Raw genomic sequence first — 13,356 nt, forward strand, 5'->3', positions numbered from 1 at the left:
TCTATATTAAAGTTAACTATGTTGAATTTTGTGTGTTTACCAACATTTTTAAGCGATTTATGCACGTTAAAGTGATTTTCGGAAGCGGGTCTATATGGGAGCTATGACTAATTATGGACCGATCGTAACAAAATTTGGTGACATGAATTTTGTGTATATAAAACTTATTTGGAGCGGAATTTGTGGAGATACATATATAAATTAAACATTTATGACCGATAAAGTCCAATTTCGGGAGGACATTCGTATGGGGGCTAGGTGAAATAGTGGACCGATTTCAGCCAGTTTCAATAGGCTTCGTCCCTGGGCCGAAAAAATAATATGTACCAAATTTTATCGAAATATCTTCAAAATTGCGACCTGTACTCTGCGCACAAGGTTTACATGGGCAGCCAGCCAGCCAACCAGACGGACGGACGGACTGACGGACGGACATCGCTTAATCGACTCAGAAAGTGATTCTATGTCGATCGGTATACTTTAAGGTGGGTGTTAGACTAATATTTTTGGGCGTTACAAACATCTGCACAAACGCATAATACCCTCCCCACTATGGTGGTGTAGGGTATAAAAAAGAAAGAGATTCTACCACTTCATAATTAAATATTATTACAATTATTGTGTTTTATTGTATTATATACAATTTTCTGTACCATTATCTGCCTTTAACATTTATATCGGTTTAAAGAACAAATTTATTTAAACTGCACGTGTAGACGAGCGCGAAAAACGTTAAATATAAATTAATGACTTTTAATAAAGACATCAATTTGTAATTTGTTTTTATTTTCGCATCAGTTTGGTATGATGGTTCGGTTCGGTTTGGTTGATACAAACAAGTTTAACAAAAGTGACATCAACGGACCAATTTAAATTATTTACTTAACCAAATGAAAAAATTATCATAATTTCGCCATAAATAGTTGTCGGAGCAAATAAAAAAAATGGAAAAACCTTGGCAGTGTATGTCATGGAACAGAGACATGGATATATATAATGTAGGTGCATAATCGTAAGCTTGTATGTGCGAAAATGTCACTCATTTGTAACAAAATTGTCATAACTCAAAAATTTGGGATTTCAAAACAGTCTACTGCATATAAAACTTTTCTTCAAATAATTCTATTTAATTCAATTATAGTTTGAAATCAATCGTAATTTTTTCCAAGTATTTGATTTTAATAACATTTATTTTAAATATTTTTTCTCAGATAAGTAATTTTAGAGATATAACATTATTTTCTCTATTAATGCCTTATTATAAAAACGTTTTGTATTTAATTTGCATATAAATATGTACTTTCAGATTTTGTTCGTTATTAAACTCCATTTAAATGTCAAACCGATTGTTTGTTTTTGTGGTAATTGTGCCGTGTTGGAAAATATTTATATATAGTATGTATGTACATATTAATAGTAAATAAAACTCCAAACAAAAATACGTTTCAGGTCAGTGGAATAAAGCCACGATATATGGCCTTTAATCAGGAGTCTGTTTATTTTAAAGATAATTTGTTTATCTTTGGTTTCAAACAATATCCGTGCTATAATAATCCATTAAATTCCAAGAAATTATTATAAAAACTTATACAAATTCTCTTTATTCTGATATTTTATCAATTTATATATCAGAAAAATCTTCAAGTGGATACTGGTTTCTGTAAGTAGACCAACTTAAATAATATAAGTAAGAAAATACCCAGAAAGTAACTCTTCCACAAATTCAAGTAATAGGAAATTATTGTATTAACTTTTATAAATTACTAGCTGAACCCGGTTCGCGTTGTTAGCTCTTAGAACATATCGACGGCGTTTATGCAAAATGGTTTATCTGCAGATTTTGTAAAAAATAGTTTTTGATGCCAAACTATTCCCTGTGATGTACTTTTCCTATGGTATGAATTTCTGATCAAAATGTTGATTTGTTTACGACTATAAAAATGTTTATATATACACAAAATTCAACATAGTTAACTTTAATATAGACATAAACCACACGACCTAATTTCATGGTGATCGGTTCATAATTGGTCATAGCTCCCATATAAGGCCCACTTCCGAAAATCACTCAAAAATATAAATTATTGAAATTTTAAAAGAAAAATATTTTTGCTCTTTTACTTAGTGTAGGGTATTATATGGTCGGGCTTGACCGTGTGAAAATCATATAAGCCAGCAATAGTCAACGGTTGGTCTTGTGCTTTTTTTATGGTTATAGCAATGACAAAACCTTGAATTCAAATGTTTAGTCGTTGGAAATCGTCGGTATGCATGGAATCAGTACGTCTTCGCCTTTGAATCTGCCACCGTTGATTGTTGTCTCAATTAAATTTGGTGAACAATTTTTGATGGTCAATATTTTCCGTTTCAAAATGTTGGCTCGTTTAAGTTGCGGAGAAGCATTATCTGTGATCCTACCTTCAACGTTAATACATATTCCGGCTGGTTCCAATGAATTCAAAAATTCAGTAAAATAATTGGCTTGTTCGTCGTTCATTACTGTATCAATCGATTTGTATTTCATTGTTTTGCCATGCAGTTTCAACTGAATTCAACTCAATGAGCAACAGTTTGTTGACATCATAATTTTTTGGTGTCAAAATTGCTCATTTCCATAGCCAACCCATTTGCATTTGGCAGAAGTTCGGCTTGAACGACATCACATTTGTGGCAGAATCAATTGGAGTTTTTCCTTTTCCGATGTCCAACAGTTATTTGGAGAATGTTTCGGCAAAAGGGTGCTGCAGCAAATGTACACTCGTTCCCAAAGGTATGAAGATTTCAAGCCTGCGTTCAGCTCATCTGCGGAAATTGAACGAGGAATAATGGGCAAAGTCACCAGCAAGAATAATCAGAAAAATCGGTTGGTTTTTTTTTCGAAAATCTCGCAGGGCCTGATTGAGCCCTTTGAGCAATTTCTTATATGCCATTGTGTATTCATCCCAAATTATAATTATGCACGTTTAAAGCATTGTGTCCATGCCGGAGCTTTTTCTGATTTTTCAAGTTGGTATCTTGTGGCAGGCCTCACTTTTGGCATTCAAATATGTAATTTTTGGTTACGTCATCCATCAACAAATCAACTTTTGTTGGAGTACTCTTGCATGTATCGCGGACTGCCGGTGTTTGTCGCTGACAAGATCATCATTTGACCGATATTCGCTGCATTTGCATCATTGATGATCGCATCACGCAAGTGGACATATTCCTCGATGCGTAGATTTTTTTGCATCAACCGAATGAAAAACGAATTAATGGATTTTTGGCGATTTTTTTGATAAATATCGGGAATAGTTCCCGAGGTTTCTAAATCACGTTGGGAATGAAAAAAGTATTTGGTCGTCTAGTTTATAATTTCTAGATGCATTTTTACAGCAAATAGTAGCAGTGACTGTGGGTAACTGCATTGGCTGTAAAGAATGCAATTGGTTTGTAAAGAATTATGGAATGGAGGAACAGTAGATATATGTATGTTGTTAGTTCCTGAACGTCAGTTACAAGCAATTTAAATAAACTAATGCGTTTTTCAATGCTACCTCGTAAAATAAATAATTCACACTAAAACAAGAATATACAGAGTTTAGGTAGGTGCACACCATGTTTTTTTTGAATTTTTAACACCGCGATCTTTGATATTTTTTACATTAAAATATATACTCTGAAAATTGACCCTTAACCTTTTGGAAGTAACCAATTTTATTTACACCATCTTAAGGACAATATTTTTGCCTTTAAAATGGAATCGAGAATTATGGTGGACTTTGAGTAGTTTTAAAGTCGCGATATTTTAACAAAATTTTTAAATTTTCAAATCGCGATATGATGATTGAAAATCTTCTCAAAAATGAAAATCGGCCCAAAAATATATAACATTTCGCTATCTTTTCATTAGAAATTCCAAATATTTAAAAATTTTACTTTTGACCTTCACGATTTAAAGGTTATCGTTTTCCGATTTTAGTAAAACTTTCAGAACATATTTAAAATTATAAGGACTATAATATTATGAATAGGTTTTACTTAAAATTTATAACAGTATGGAAATTGGACTCATTCGCCTAAATATGGACACAAAATTAGTTTTTCTTGAAAAACGCAAAATTTAAATCGCAGGTACGGAAAAACTGTAAGAGGTATTGACATAATTTTTTCATATTTTTATTCCGTATTTTGATCTCAATAAACTCCAATGTGATGATCGAAAAAATCCGAAATTTGTTTAACAAAATTTTTAAAAATTTGAAAATGGAGTTTTGAAACAGTCGTTAAAAAATGGAGTTTTGAAACAGTCGAAAATGGAGTTTTGAAACAGTCGTTAAAAAAAATTATTTTTTTTGGCCATACCTGCGAATAGGTTAACGGTATCCTACGAACACAAAAACTCATATACAAGTAAATATGGACATATTTTAAGTAAAAATGAGCTTTTATTTTAATTTTTCTCGAAATATCTTAATTTTGTTCCTAAATTTTTTGTTCAAGTGGCCTGAAACACGTTAATGGTCTGGCGAATTTGTAATAACTTTAAAATTTTTTAATCAAATTTTGTCATTTATATCTCAATACAACGATAATTACGTACATATTTCGATTCTTTTGCATTCAATTGCAAAAGTATTTATTTAGTAGCAAATTTTTTTCAAAAACTGAAAAATTTGCATTTTTCTCTAATTTTGGCGATAATACAGTTTTTGGGTCATTTTGAACTAAAGGAGATATAGGGTTAACTTCGAAAATTTTTTTTTAATGTAATATTCATTAATATAAATAAATCTACATATTTCTAGAAAACAATGCAGAAAGTTAACGAGTTTCACCTATTTATTCCATATTAACAGTAAAATTTTGCATATATCTGAACTTTGTCCTCGATGCGCGTCCAGAAATCGGTGCCCGATTTGGCTCAAATTTTCAGCACTTAACATTTAGGCATAGTGTCACAATATTCCACCCGGCACTCTTCAAAATTTTAACAAAAATTTTTTTCCATACAACTGATTGTCACTCTATTATATATACACACAAAATTCAACATAGTTAACTTTCATATAGACATAAATCACACGACCCAATTTCATAGTGATCGATCCATAATTGGTCATAGCTCCCATATAAGGCCCACTTCCAAAAATCACTCAAAAATATATATTATAGAAATTTTAAAAGGGGCTTGACCGACCATACTTTCTTATTTGTTTTGAAATGGAAGGGGTTTCCGATGAAAAAGTCATTGATTTGAAAAACCCTTTGGAACCGTAATATGTGTTGTAAATTCATTAAACTTGTTGTTTTAAATCGTTGAAAAAGTTTTATTTTTTTATTAAATATTAAAAATATGGACTTCAGGAAGTTATTTACAAAATTTTAACTTTGTGGAGAACCTGCAAGAAACCAAAAGTGTCCTGCAAGGATTCGAAAGGGGCCTGGTACCGTGAGGTCATTATCAGTCAAAAGATAAAAAAACTCATCGATTTTTGTTTAAGTATTATTAATATATTGATTAGTGTTGTAACTTTTATAACATTTTCTATTACAAGTCGATTTTATGGTATTTTAAGAAACAGTATTTTTTACCATTACAACATAAACGAACAGCACAATGAGAACATGAAATAATTCACCATTATTCTGTTTAAGCGATTTTGCCAATATGCAAAAAAATATATTATTCCAAAGATGTTAGTGTACTTCAAAGTACTCTTGGGCAAAAAGGGTCAAAATAAGTTTCTTTTTCATTTTGTAAGCTTGTTATTGTTATGGTACAAGGTGGCGCAAAAGTAAACTTCCGATGTTTTTTTGGCTGTAATTAAAAAAAAAAATGAAAAACTTTGATTCTTCTTGTGGATTATTTTTATTTGGTCTTTTAATTTTTTTTACATCAAGTCGGGAATATGATGTCATGTAAATGGCCGCCGCCACAGTTGATTGTCATTTGAGCCTTTTTTATGGCATTTTCCATCACTTTGGCCAAAACTTCCGGCGATAGGTCCACACATTCTTGACGGATATTGTCTTTAAGAGCTGCAAGAGTCTGAGGCTTGTTGACATAAACCCGCGACTTCAAAAAGCCCCACAAAAAGAAGTCTGGAGCGGTCAAATCAGGCGATCTTGCTGGCCAGTGCAAATCGCCAAAATGGGAGATTAGGCGTCCGGGAAATGCATCCTTCAGCATATCGGTTGTGGCACGTGCAGTGTATGCCGTTGCACCGTGCTGTTGGAAACACATGTTTTTCAATCCCAATTCATCAAGTTGCGGCAAAAAGAACTCGTTGATCATTGCTTTGTAGCGCTCACCATTCACAGTAACCGTTTGGCCAGCGACGTCTTCGAAGAAAAAAGGTCCGATGACTCCTCCAGCGAAAACAGCATACCATACAGTGACTTTGAGCGGGTGTAATGGCTCTTCGTGGGTTACACGCGGATTTTCAGTGCCCCAGAAGCGTAAATTTTGCTTATTTACGCACCCGCTAAGATGGAAATGGGCCTCATCACTCATGATTATTTTTGATGAAAAATCATCTTCCTCTTGGTGGTGATTAAGGATGGATTGAGCGTATGCTAGACGCGATTGGTGGTCAGTAGCTAACAGCTGATGCACCGTCTGGACTTTGTACGGAAACATCTTCAAATATTGTACCAAAATTCGCTGTAAAGTCCGTCGACTGATACCCATTTGCGTGGCACGTCGTCTGGTCGATGTCGACGGCGCAGAACGGCTACTCCGGGGTCTGCCACGCCTAGCAGCATCTCGTGCTGTGCCAGTCTCTTCGAGGCGAGCTGCTAAACGTCGCAGTGTTTCACCAGTAGGCGTTGAACGGCCAGGAAATCTGGGACGAAATTCACGTTGTGCCAAAGTCACCGACCGATTATTGGTCAAATAAATAGTCAGCAATATTCCGCGTTCGGGAGCAGTGTAGCGTAACATTGTTTACTAACGTGTATTTCGCATGTGTTTACTACACAAATGTCAAAACAGAACTGACATTAGGGGCCAATCGAAAAATTGTTTTGCATTTTCTGATAGGAGGATTACTTTTGTGCCACCTTGTACTTATAAGTACCGTCGGTAGACAAACGATTAAAATCGAAAATAGCAGTTTTCTATCCGTTTTGATATGATTTCCCCCAATGGGGTTATTTTAAATTTTCAACAAAAGTGTGCATATCTACCAGAAAAGTCATGGATGAAATTTGCTAGACTCATAATCCCATTACTCTTTATGCTTAAGAAGACATTTGTTATCAAATTTGTCCTTTTGTTCAACTGTGTGATATTGAAAATGTGTATGTAATGTAATTTTTGAAAGTATTCATAAAATTCACTAATTTAACATGACTAATAAAAGGTCTATAGAGCGGTTTCTTTAAACTATTGCTTCTTTAATAAATCTCTATAATCTGGTAATTGCGGTGACCTACAAAAGAAGTAATATCACTGCAATAATTTGTATGGCTTCCAAAGTCAAAAATGTTTGTGTTGGGTACAATTGTAATTAAATTTTCTTTAATTTGTGAGATTTTTGCTCATTTAAATTAAACTGTTATAGAGATGATGTTGTGATACAAGTTTATAAGTAAATATACACACACTTGTATATATATACAAAGTTTACAATATATATTGTAAAACAATATTGTATTGTTTCTTTTCCTGTTTGCATATGTATGTTTGTAAATAAGTAATATTTAAATTGTATTGGTTGTATGTATACGGTGATTGTGTATTCTCAACTGGAGAATAAATGAATTATATAAATTGTATGTACGATTGCATTCAGCTATTTATTTACATATGTATGTATATTAGGGGACCGCATTTTATGGATTTTCGATGCTCCATAGGTCAGAAGTTATTATCCATTACTAAATCTGTGTAAATTTTAGCAAAATCGGATATCGTTTAGAGCAACGGTTGACAAATGGGGCTCCGTATAATTATTCTAAGGCGCACGGTGGCTTAGAATTGATTTTCATTAGCCAAAACATATTTTGTTGTCGTACGGCTAGCAGGTACATGAGGTAACCTAGAAGTGCACTAGAAAAAGTGCATAATTAGTGCCAGCCTAATAGATATGCAACACAATATGCAAAAATTTAACATTGCCTGCTGTTGATCTCATTGCTCTCATTCACACACACACACACTTACTTTTGCTCACTTATTTATTAAACATTTTTGTGTTTTTGCATTCGAACGAATTATAATGAGTTTTGTTGTTGCTATACATAACAGCAGCGAGTATTTTTAACCAGGGATTTGTATGATTCATAATGAAATTGTTCTTTTGAACAATTAAGAAAGTTTATTGATACAATTATTTATTATTAATTGTTTGATAAAATTGAAATTAATAAATTTTGTTATTTTTGTAGATTAAAATGTAACGAATTTTTTTGCTGCCCATGAAAACAAGCAATATTGTGTAAATGATTTCATTTTAATAAAGACATTCCTTTGGAAGGAATTTCAATTAATATAACAGATAAATGTAATGTTTTTTGTTTCCAGAAATATTATGATTAAAGAATTAACATAATCACTTAAAATGTTTATTAAGTAAAGATTGTTTAAAACAAATATTTTATTTAGGTTTTGTAATAATAAATTTTGTTCTATAACTTAATGATCTTGCCTTTCTGTAGCTATTCATAGAAACAAAATAAATATTTTTGTACATATTTTATTATTAAACAAATTACTTTAACTAATCCTTATCATTTCCCTCTAAATATATTTACAGTTGTGACCGCTCTCTCTTTTATCCATAAAGTGGTTTAATTAAATAATTGATTTAAGACATAAATGTTCAAATTGTAATCATTCCAGTTTTATTTCATCTATTTTTTTGTTTGTTTGTAGATTTCTATTTAAATTCATTATGATGTTTAATTATTTATGCAAATGATAACTCTTTTTAGCAATTACTCAAACCATATGCGAACAGAAAATATAAAACCCACACCCAGGCTAATTACAATTAATTAAAGAACCATATTGGTGCTATTTTTGTAAAATGAAAACTAACGAAGGCACAGAAGAGTAGGAAAAACAGAACCAACAGAGTAATATTAAATGTTGCAGCAATACAAAAAATAATAATAAAAAAGAAAAAAACAACAGAATAGAAATAGCAACACAATTTTCTACTTTAGAAACTAATCAACAACTGAGCATACTTACACTACAACATAAACAGACACACATAAGTATAAATATGTATATATAGGATGTTTTCTTAAGCCCGATAGAATTTTAAATTGTAAACAAATTCGAGCATATGTTCCTCGCGGATATTCTAGACGAAGCGCTTCTGGTTTATCAGCATAAACCAGTGCCTTTACTTGGCCCACACTGGCCAATTGATAGGTCCACTTCTCGAAATCAAGTTATCGCCAAATTTTGATTTCAATAAATCAATGGTTGTAGTCGCCGTATGCTACGTAGCTCCATCCTGTTGAAACAGCATCTCACCCGGATCATTGTCTTCCATATTTTCAAACAAACAAATCATGGATCATAGATTAGGTTAGATTTCATGGGCAGCCACTCGTCGAGCAGCTTACTCGAGTCCATTCAAAGCTGATCCCATTATGATGCCCAACGGGAAAACAGTAGGGCATTTATAGTACGTCAGTTGTCTCCCAGTTAAACCAACAAGATTCTCTGATGAAGCAGTAGATTCGTCTAAGATTCATCTTTGATAGCACATCGAAGCATGATAGGAATGTTATTCCGTGGATGAGTTTCCTCAGGTTTGTCAAAGCCGGGCATTGGCAGATTAGGTGAGACACGGTCTCCTCCTCTTCTGCAACGTAGGCCCAGTCTTCTAGAATGTGTCCCAATTATACAGAGTCCTGTAATAAAGGAAACAATTATCCTTGTTTTCTTACAACGAAATTCCATTCGACTGCTGGCATCATATACGGGCTAAGTCTACCTCGTTGTAGTAATACAGGGAGATTCATTGGTCCACTTGTTTTGAATAGTTTCTGCTTTACAGCAGTCTTCCATTTAACAATGGATCATGGTGCGGTAACGATCTCCATTGACCGTAAAACGAGCTACGGCTTCATTTTTGAAGAAAAACGTTCCGATAATGCCACCGTGTAAACCGCACCAAGTGGTGCATTTTCTGGATATAATGGAGTCTGTAGGGTCTGTTGTGGATTTGACTCACTATATATGAGACAATTTTGTTTATTAACAAACCCTTTAAGCTAAAAATTAGCCAATTGTTGAACACAACTTTGCAATAAAATAATCGTCCATAATGACTGAATCGAATCGATGACTGATTTTCAATGTATATTTGATAATTTGGTAGCGTTGTTCAAGCATCAATATATACATGATGATTTTCCAGAGTTTACTGATCATAAATGTTAAAAAGTGAGCGGAGTATGCTAATTCGTTTGACTGCTAACAGTTTCGTAAGTTCTATCGGATTTAAAACAACACCCTTTATATATTAAGTTACACATACCCAACTAAATTTACTCATATATGAAATATATAACAACCTATTTTTTTAAAGAAACTATTGTTGGGTGTGGTTGTACATTAAACTCGTAGAAATACAAATGCATACACAGCTACTGTTATAGTTTCTATATTACAATTATGTTCATTAGGGTGGCTTCGTACCCTTCCGTTCAAAATATGTACACAGTGGTAGACTCTTCAACGTGAGAATTGTGGTAGTAACCTGGTAAAGAATCAGCTTACTTATATGGACAGTTTTATGATAAACTGTGTGATAAAATGAATCGGTTGAAATATGATTACGATACCTTAAGTGGGTATTTTTGGATTATTCAAATACAACAAAAAACAAGTAAGAATTTATAGCCGGTCACAAATACATCACATTAGCGAAAGAGTACAAGAGTATAGCGATTTTTTATATGAAAATCAAGTAAAAAATAAAAGTAAATAATTGTTCAAATGGAAAAGGACGTTCATCTGTGATCACCTATATTTTCAACCAAATATTGATTTTTATATGGAAATCAAGTAAAGCATAAAAGTGGCTATAAGTCGGTAAATATTGGTCCATGGCAAAAGGACGATCATCTGTGATAGCCTATATTTTTCACCAAAAATCGATTTTTATATGGAAATCAAGTAAAACATAAAAGTGGCTATAAGTCGGAAAATATTGGTCCAAATGGAAAAAGGACGATCATCTGTAATCACCTATATTTTCTACCAAAAATCTATTTTTTATATGGAAATCAAGTAAAATATAAAACTGGCTATAAGTCGGTTAATAATGGTCCAAATGGAAAAAGGACGATCATCTGTTATCACCTATATTTTCCACCAAAAATCGATTTTTTATATCGAAATCAAATAAAATATAAAAGTGGCTATAAGTCGGTTAAAGGACGTTCATCTGTGATCACTATTCATGCATTTATTATTGGAAAATATGCGCCTAAAATATGCTTCAAAAAAATCAAAATATGACCTAAAAATTTAAAAAATATGCACTTATATTTTTGTGCAGAAACATAAAATAATTAAGTATGGAATTCGAAATGTCCAAAAAAATACACAACACTGTTGCCAGCAGTTAGAACTCTTTAAATTATACCAGGAATTAAACAATTAAAGTTCTAAAAATATTTTTAAAATAATTTTTCTTCTGAAAAAACGATGGACGATATATTAATTGTAATATCTTGGTATGAATACTTGTTTAAAGCCATAATCTTTAGAGCTTCTCTATTTTTATCGTGCTGTAAAGTAGCATCCAACCTTAATTTTTATCTCGTAATAACCAAGCAATTAAGCAATTAGTAAATGTATCCCTTATAGAGGGAAATAATATCTGATCACTTGGCTGACTCCAATTTATATATTTTGGGTCATTTGACGTGCTATTTGTAATGCAGAGAGAAGTCAATTGGTTACTTTATACATCCCATGGAATCTAGCATAAAGACAATTATCACTTAAGTGTCTCTATGTAATCTATAGTGTCTCTAAGTTTTCCAAAATCACTAGTTTACGACAGTCTCGTAGAAATGACTGTCAGGAGCGGTAACTGTGTATGTGAATCTTTCGATAACGAAATCTCTTATAAATCGAATTTGCAATTAAAACAAATATGAATGTTTTTCGATACATTTAATGAATTTTTGATACTTAAAAAAACTAAACTTTTTTGAAGAAAAATGTTTTGAAATGATAATTTTCAATTACTGTTAAGCAATGAAGAACTTAATGCCAGTTTCTCGATGTCGAAAGAAGTTAGTTAGTAAATGTTGTCTACTGTTATTTCTATAATAAATTCGACAAAAAAAATTGTTGTCGAAACAATGTATTGCCCATTAATGACAAAAAATTATATTTTTATTAAAAATTGGCATAATATGCATATAAATATGCATTTTGAAGTAAAATATAACAAAATATGCATTATCAATAAAATATGCAAAAATATGCACTAACAAATCGATGCCATTTTTCAGCAAAATGTGCGATTCGAATAGATAATTGGTCTACATTGTATTTGGACGTTCTAGAAAAAACATGCATTTGCATATAAATCCGCCCCCTAGTGATCACCTATATTTTCCACCAAAAATCGATTTTTTATATGGAAATCAAGTAAAACATAAAACTGGCTATAAGTCGGTTAATATTGGTCCAAATGGAAAAAGAAAGATCATCTGTGATCACTTATATTTTCAGCCCACAATCGATTTTTTTATATGAAAATTACGTAAAATATAAAGGTAAGGAATAGAGTAGGAGAGATAACTTAGATTTGGGGTACCCCTGAATTTATCTTGAAATCGTTTGATGAGGTACCATCTATATCAACTAGTATAGTGCGATCTCTGAGACAGCTCGATGGAAATCGAGAGTAGTTAATGCCGACACCAAAAGTAATACGTTCTGATAAAAGACCCAAAAGACTCAACACTTTACTTTCACAGAAACGGTGTCCCGCAGTGCGTGATATATGAAACCATACTGGCGGTCGATAAGTAAATTATCGGACTCCAAATAATTTTCCATACTCTCCATAACTTTGGAAAAGTGCAGAACAAATTGCTATTGGACGGTAATTTTCAGGGTTATTAGCCTCTCCATTTCTACGAATTGGCGTGATATTAGCAACCTTCTAACATACAGGAAATACGCCTGCACGGTATGAAGTGCTTAAAAAGTTAGCTAATGGCTGAGCTAACGTCGAAGATCGCTGCTTTATGACAAGCCCTCGTATGTAATCTGGCCCAGATTACTTATTTACGTTGAGATCCCATAAGACCCTTTTAACACAACGAGCTCTAAATAATATACTTTCGCAACTCGAAAGAATATTAGTATATTAATTTCAAGTA

This window comes from Calliphora vicina, chromosome 4 (genome assembly GCF_958450345.1).
Source record: "Calliphora vicina chromosome 4, idCalVici1.1, whole genome shotgun sequence".
In the NCBI taxonomy this organism is placed as follows: Eukaryota; Metazoa; Arthropoda; class Insecta; order Diptera; family Calliphoridae; genus Calliphora; species Calliphora vicina.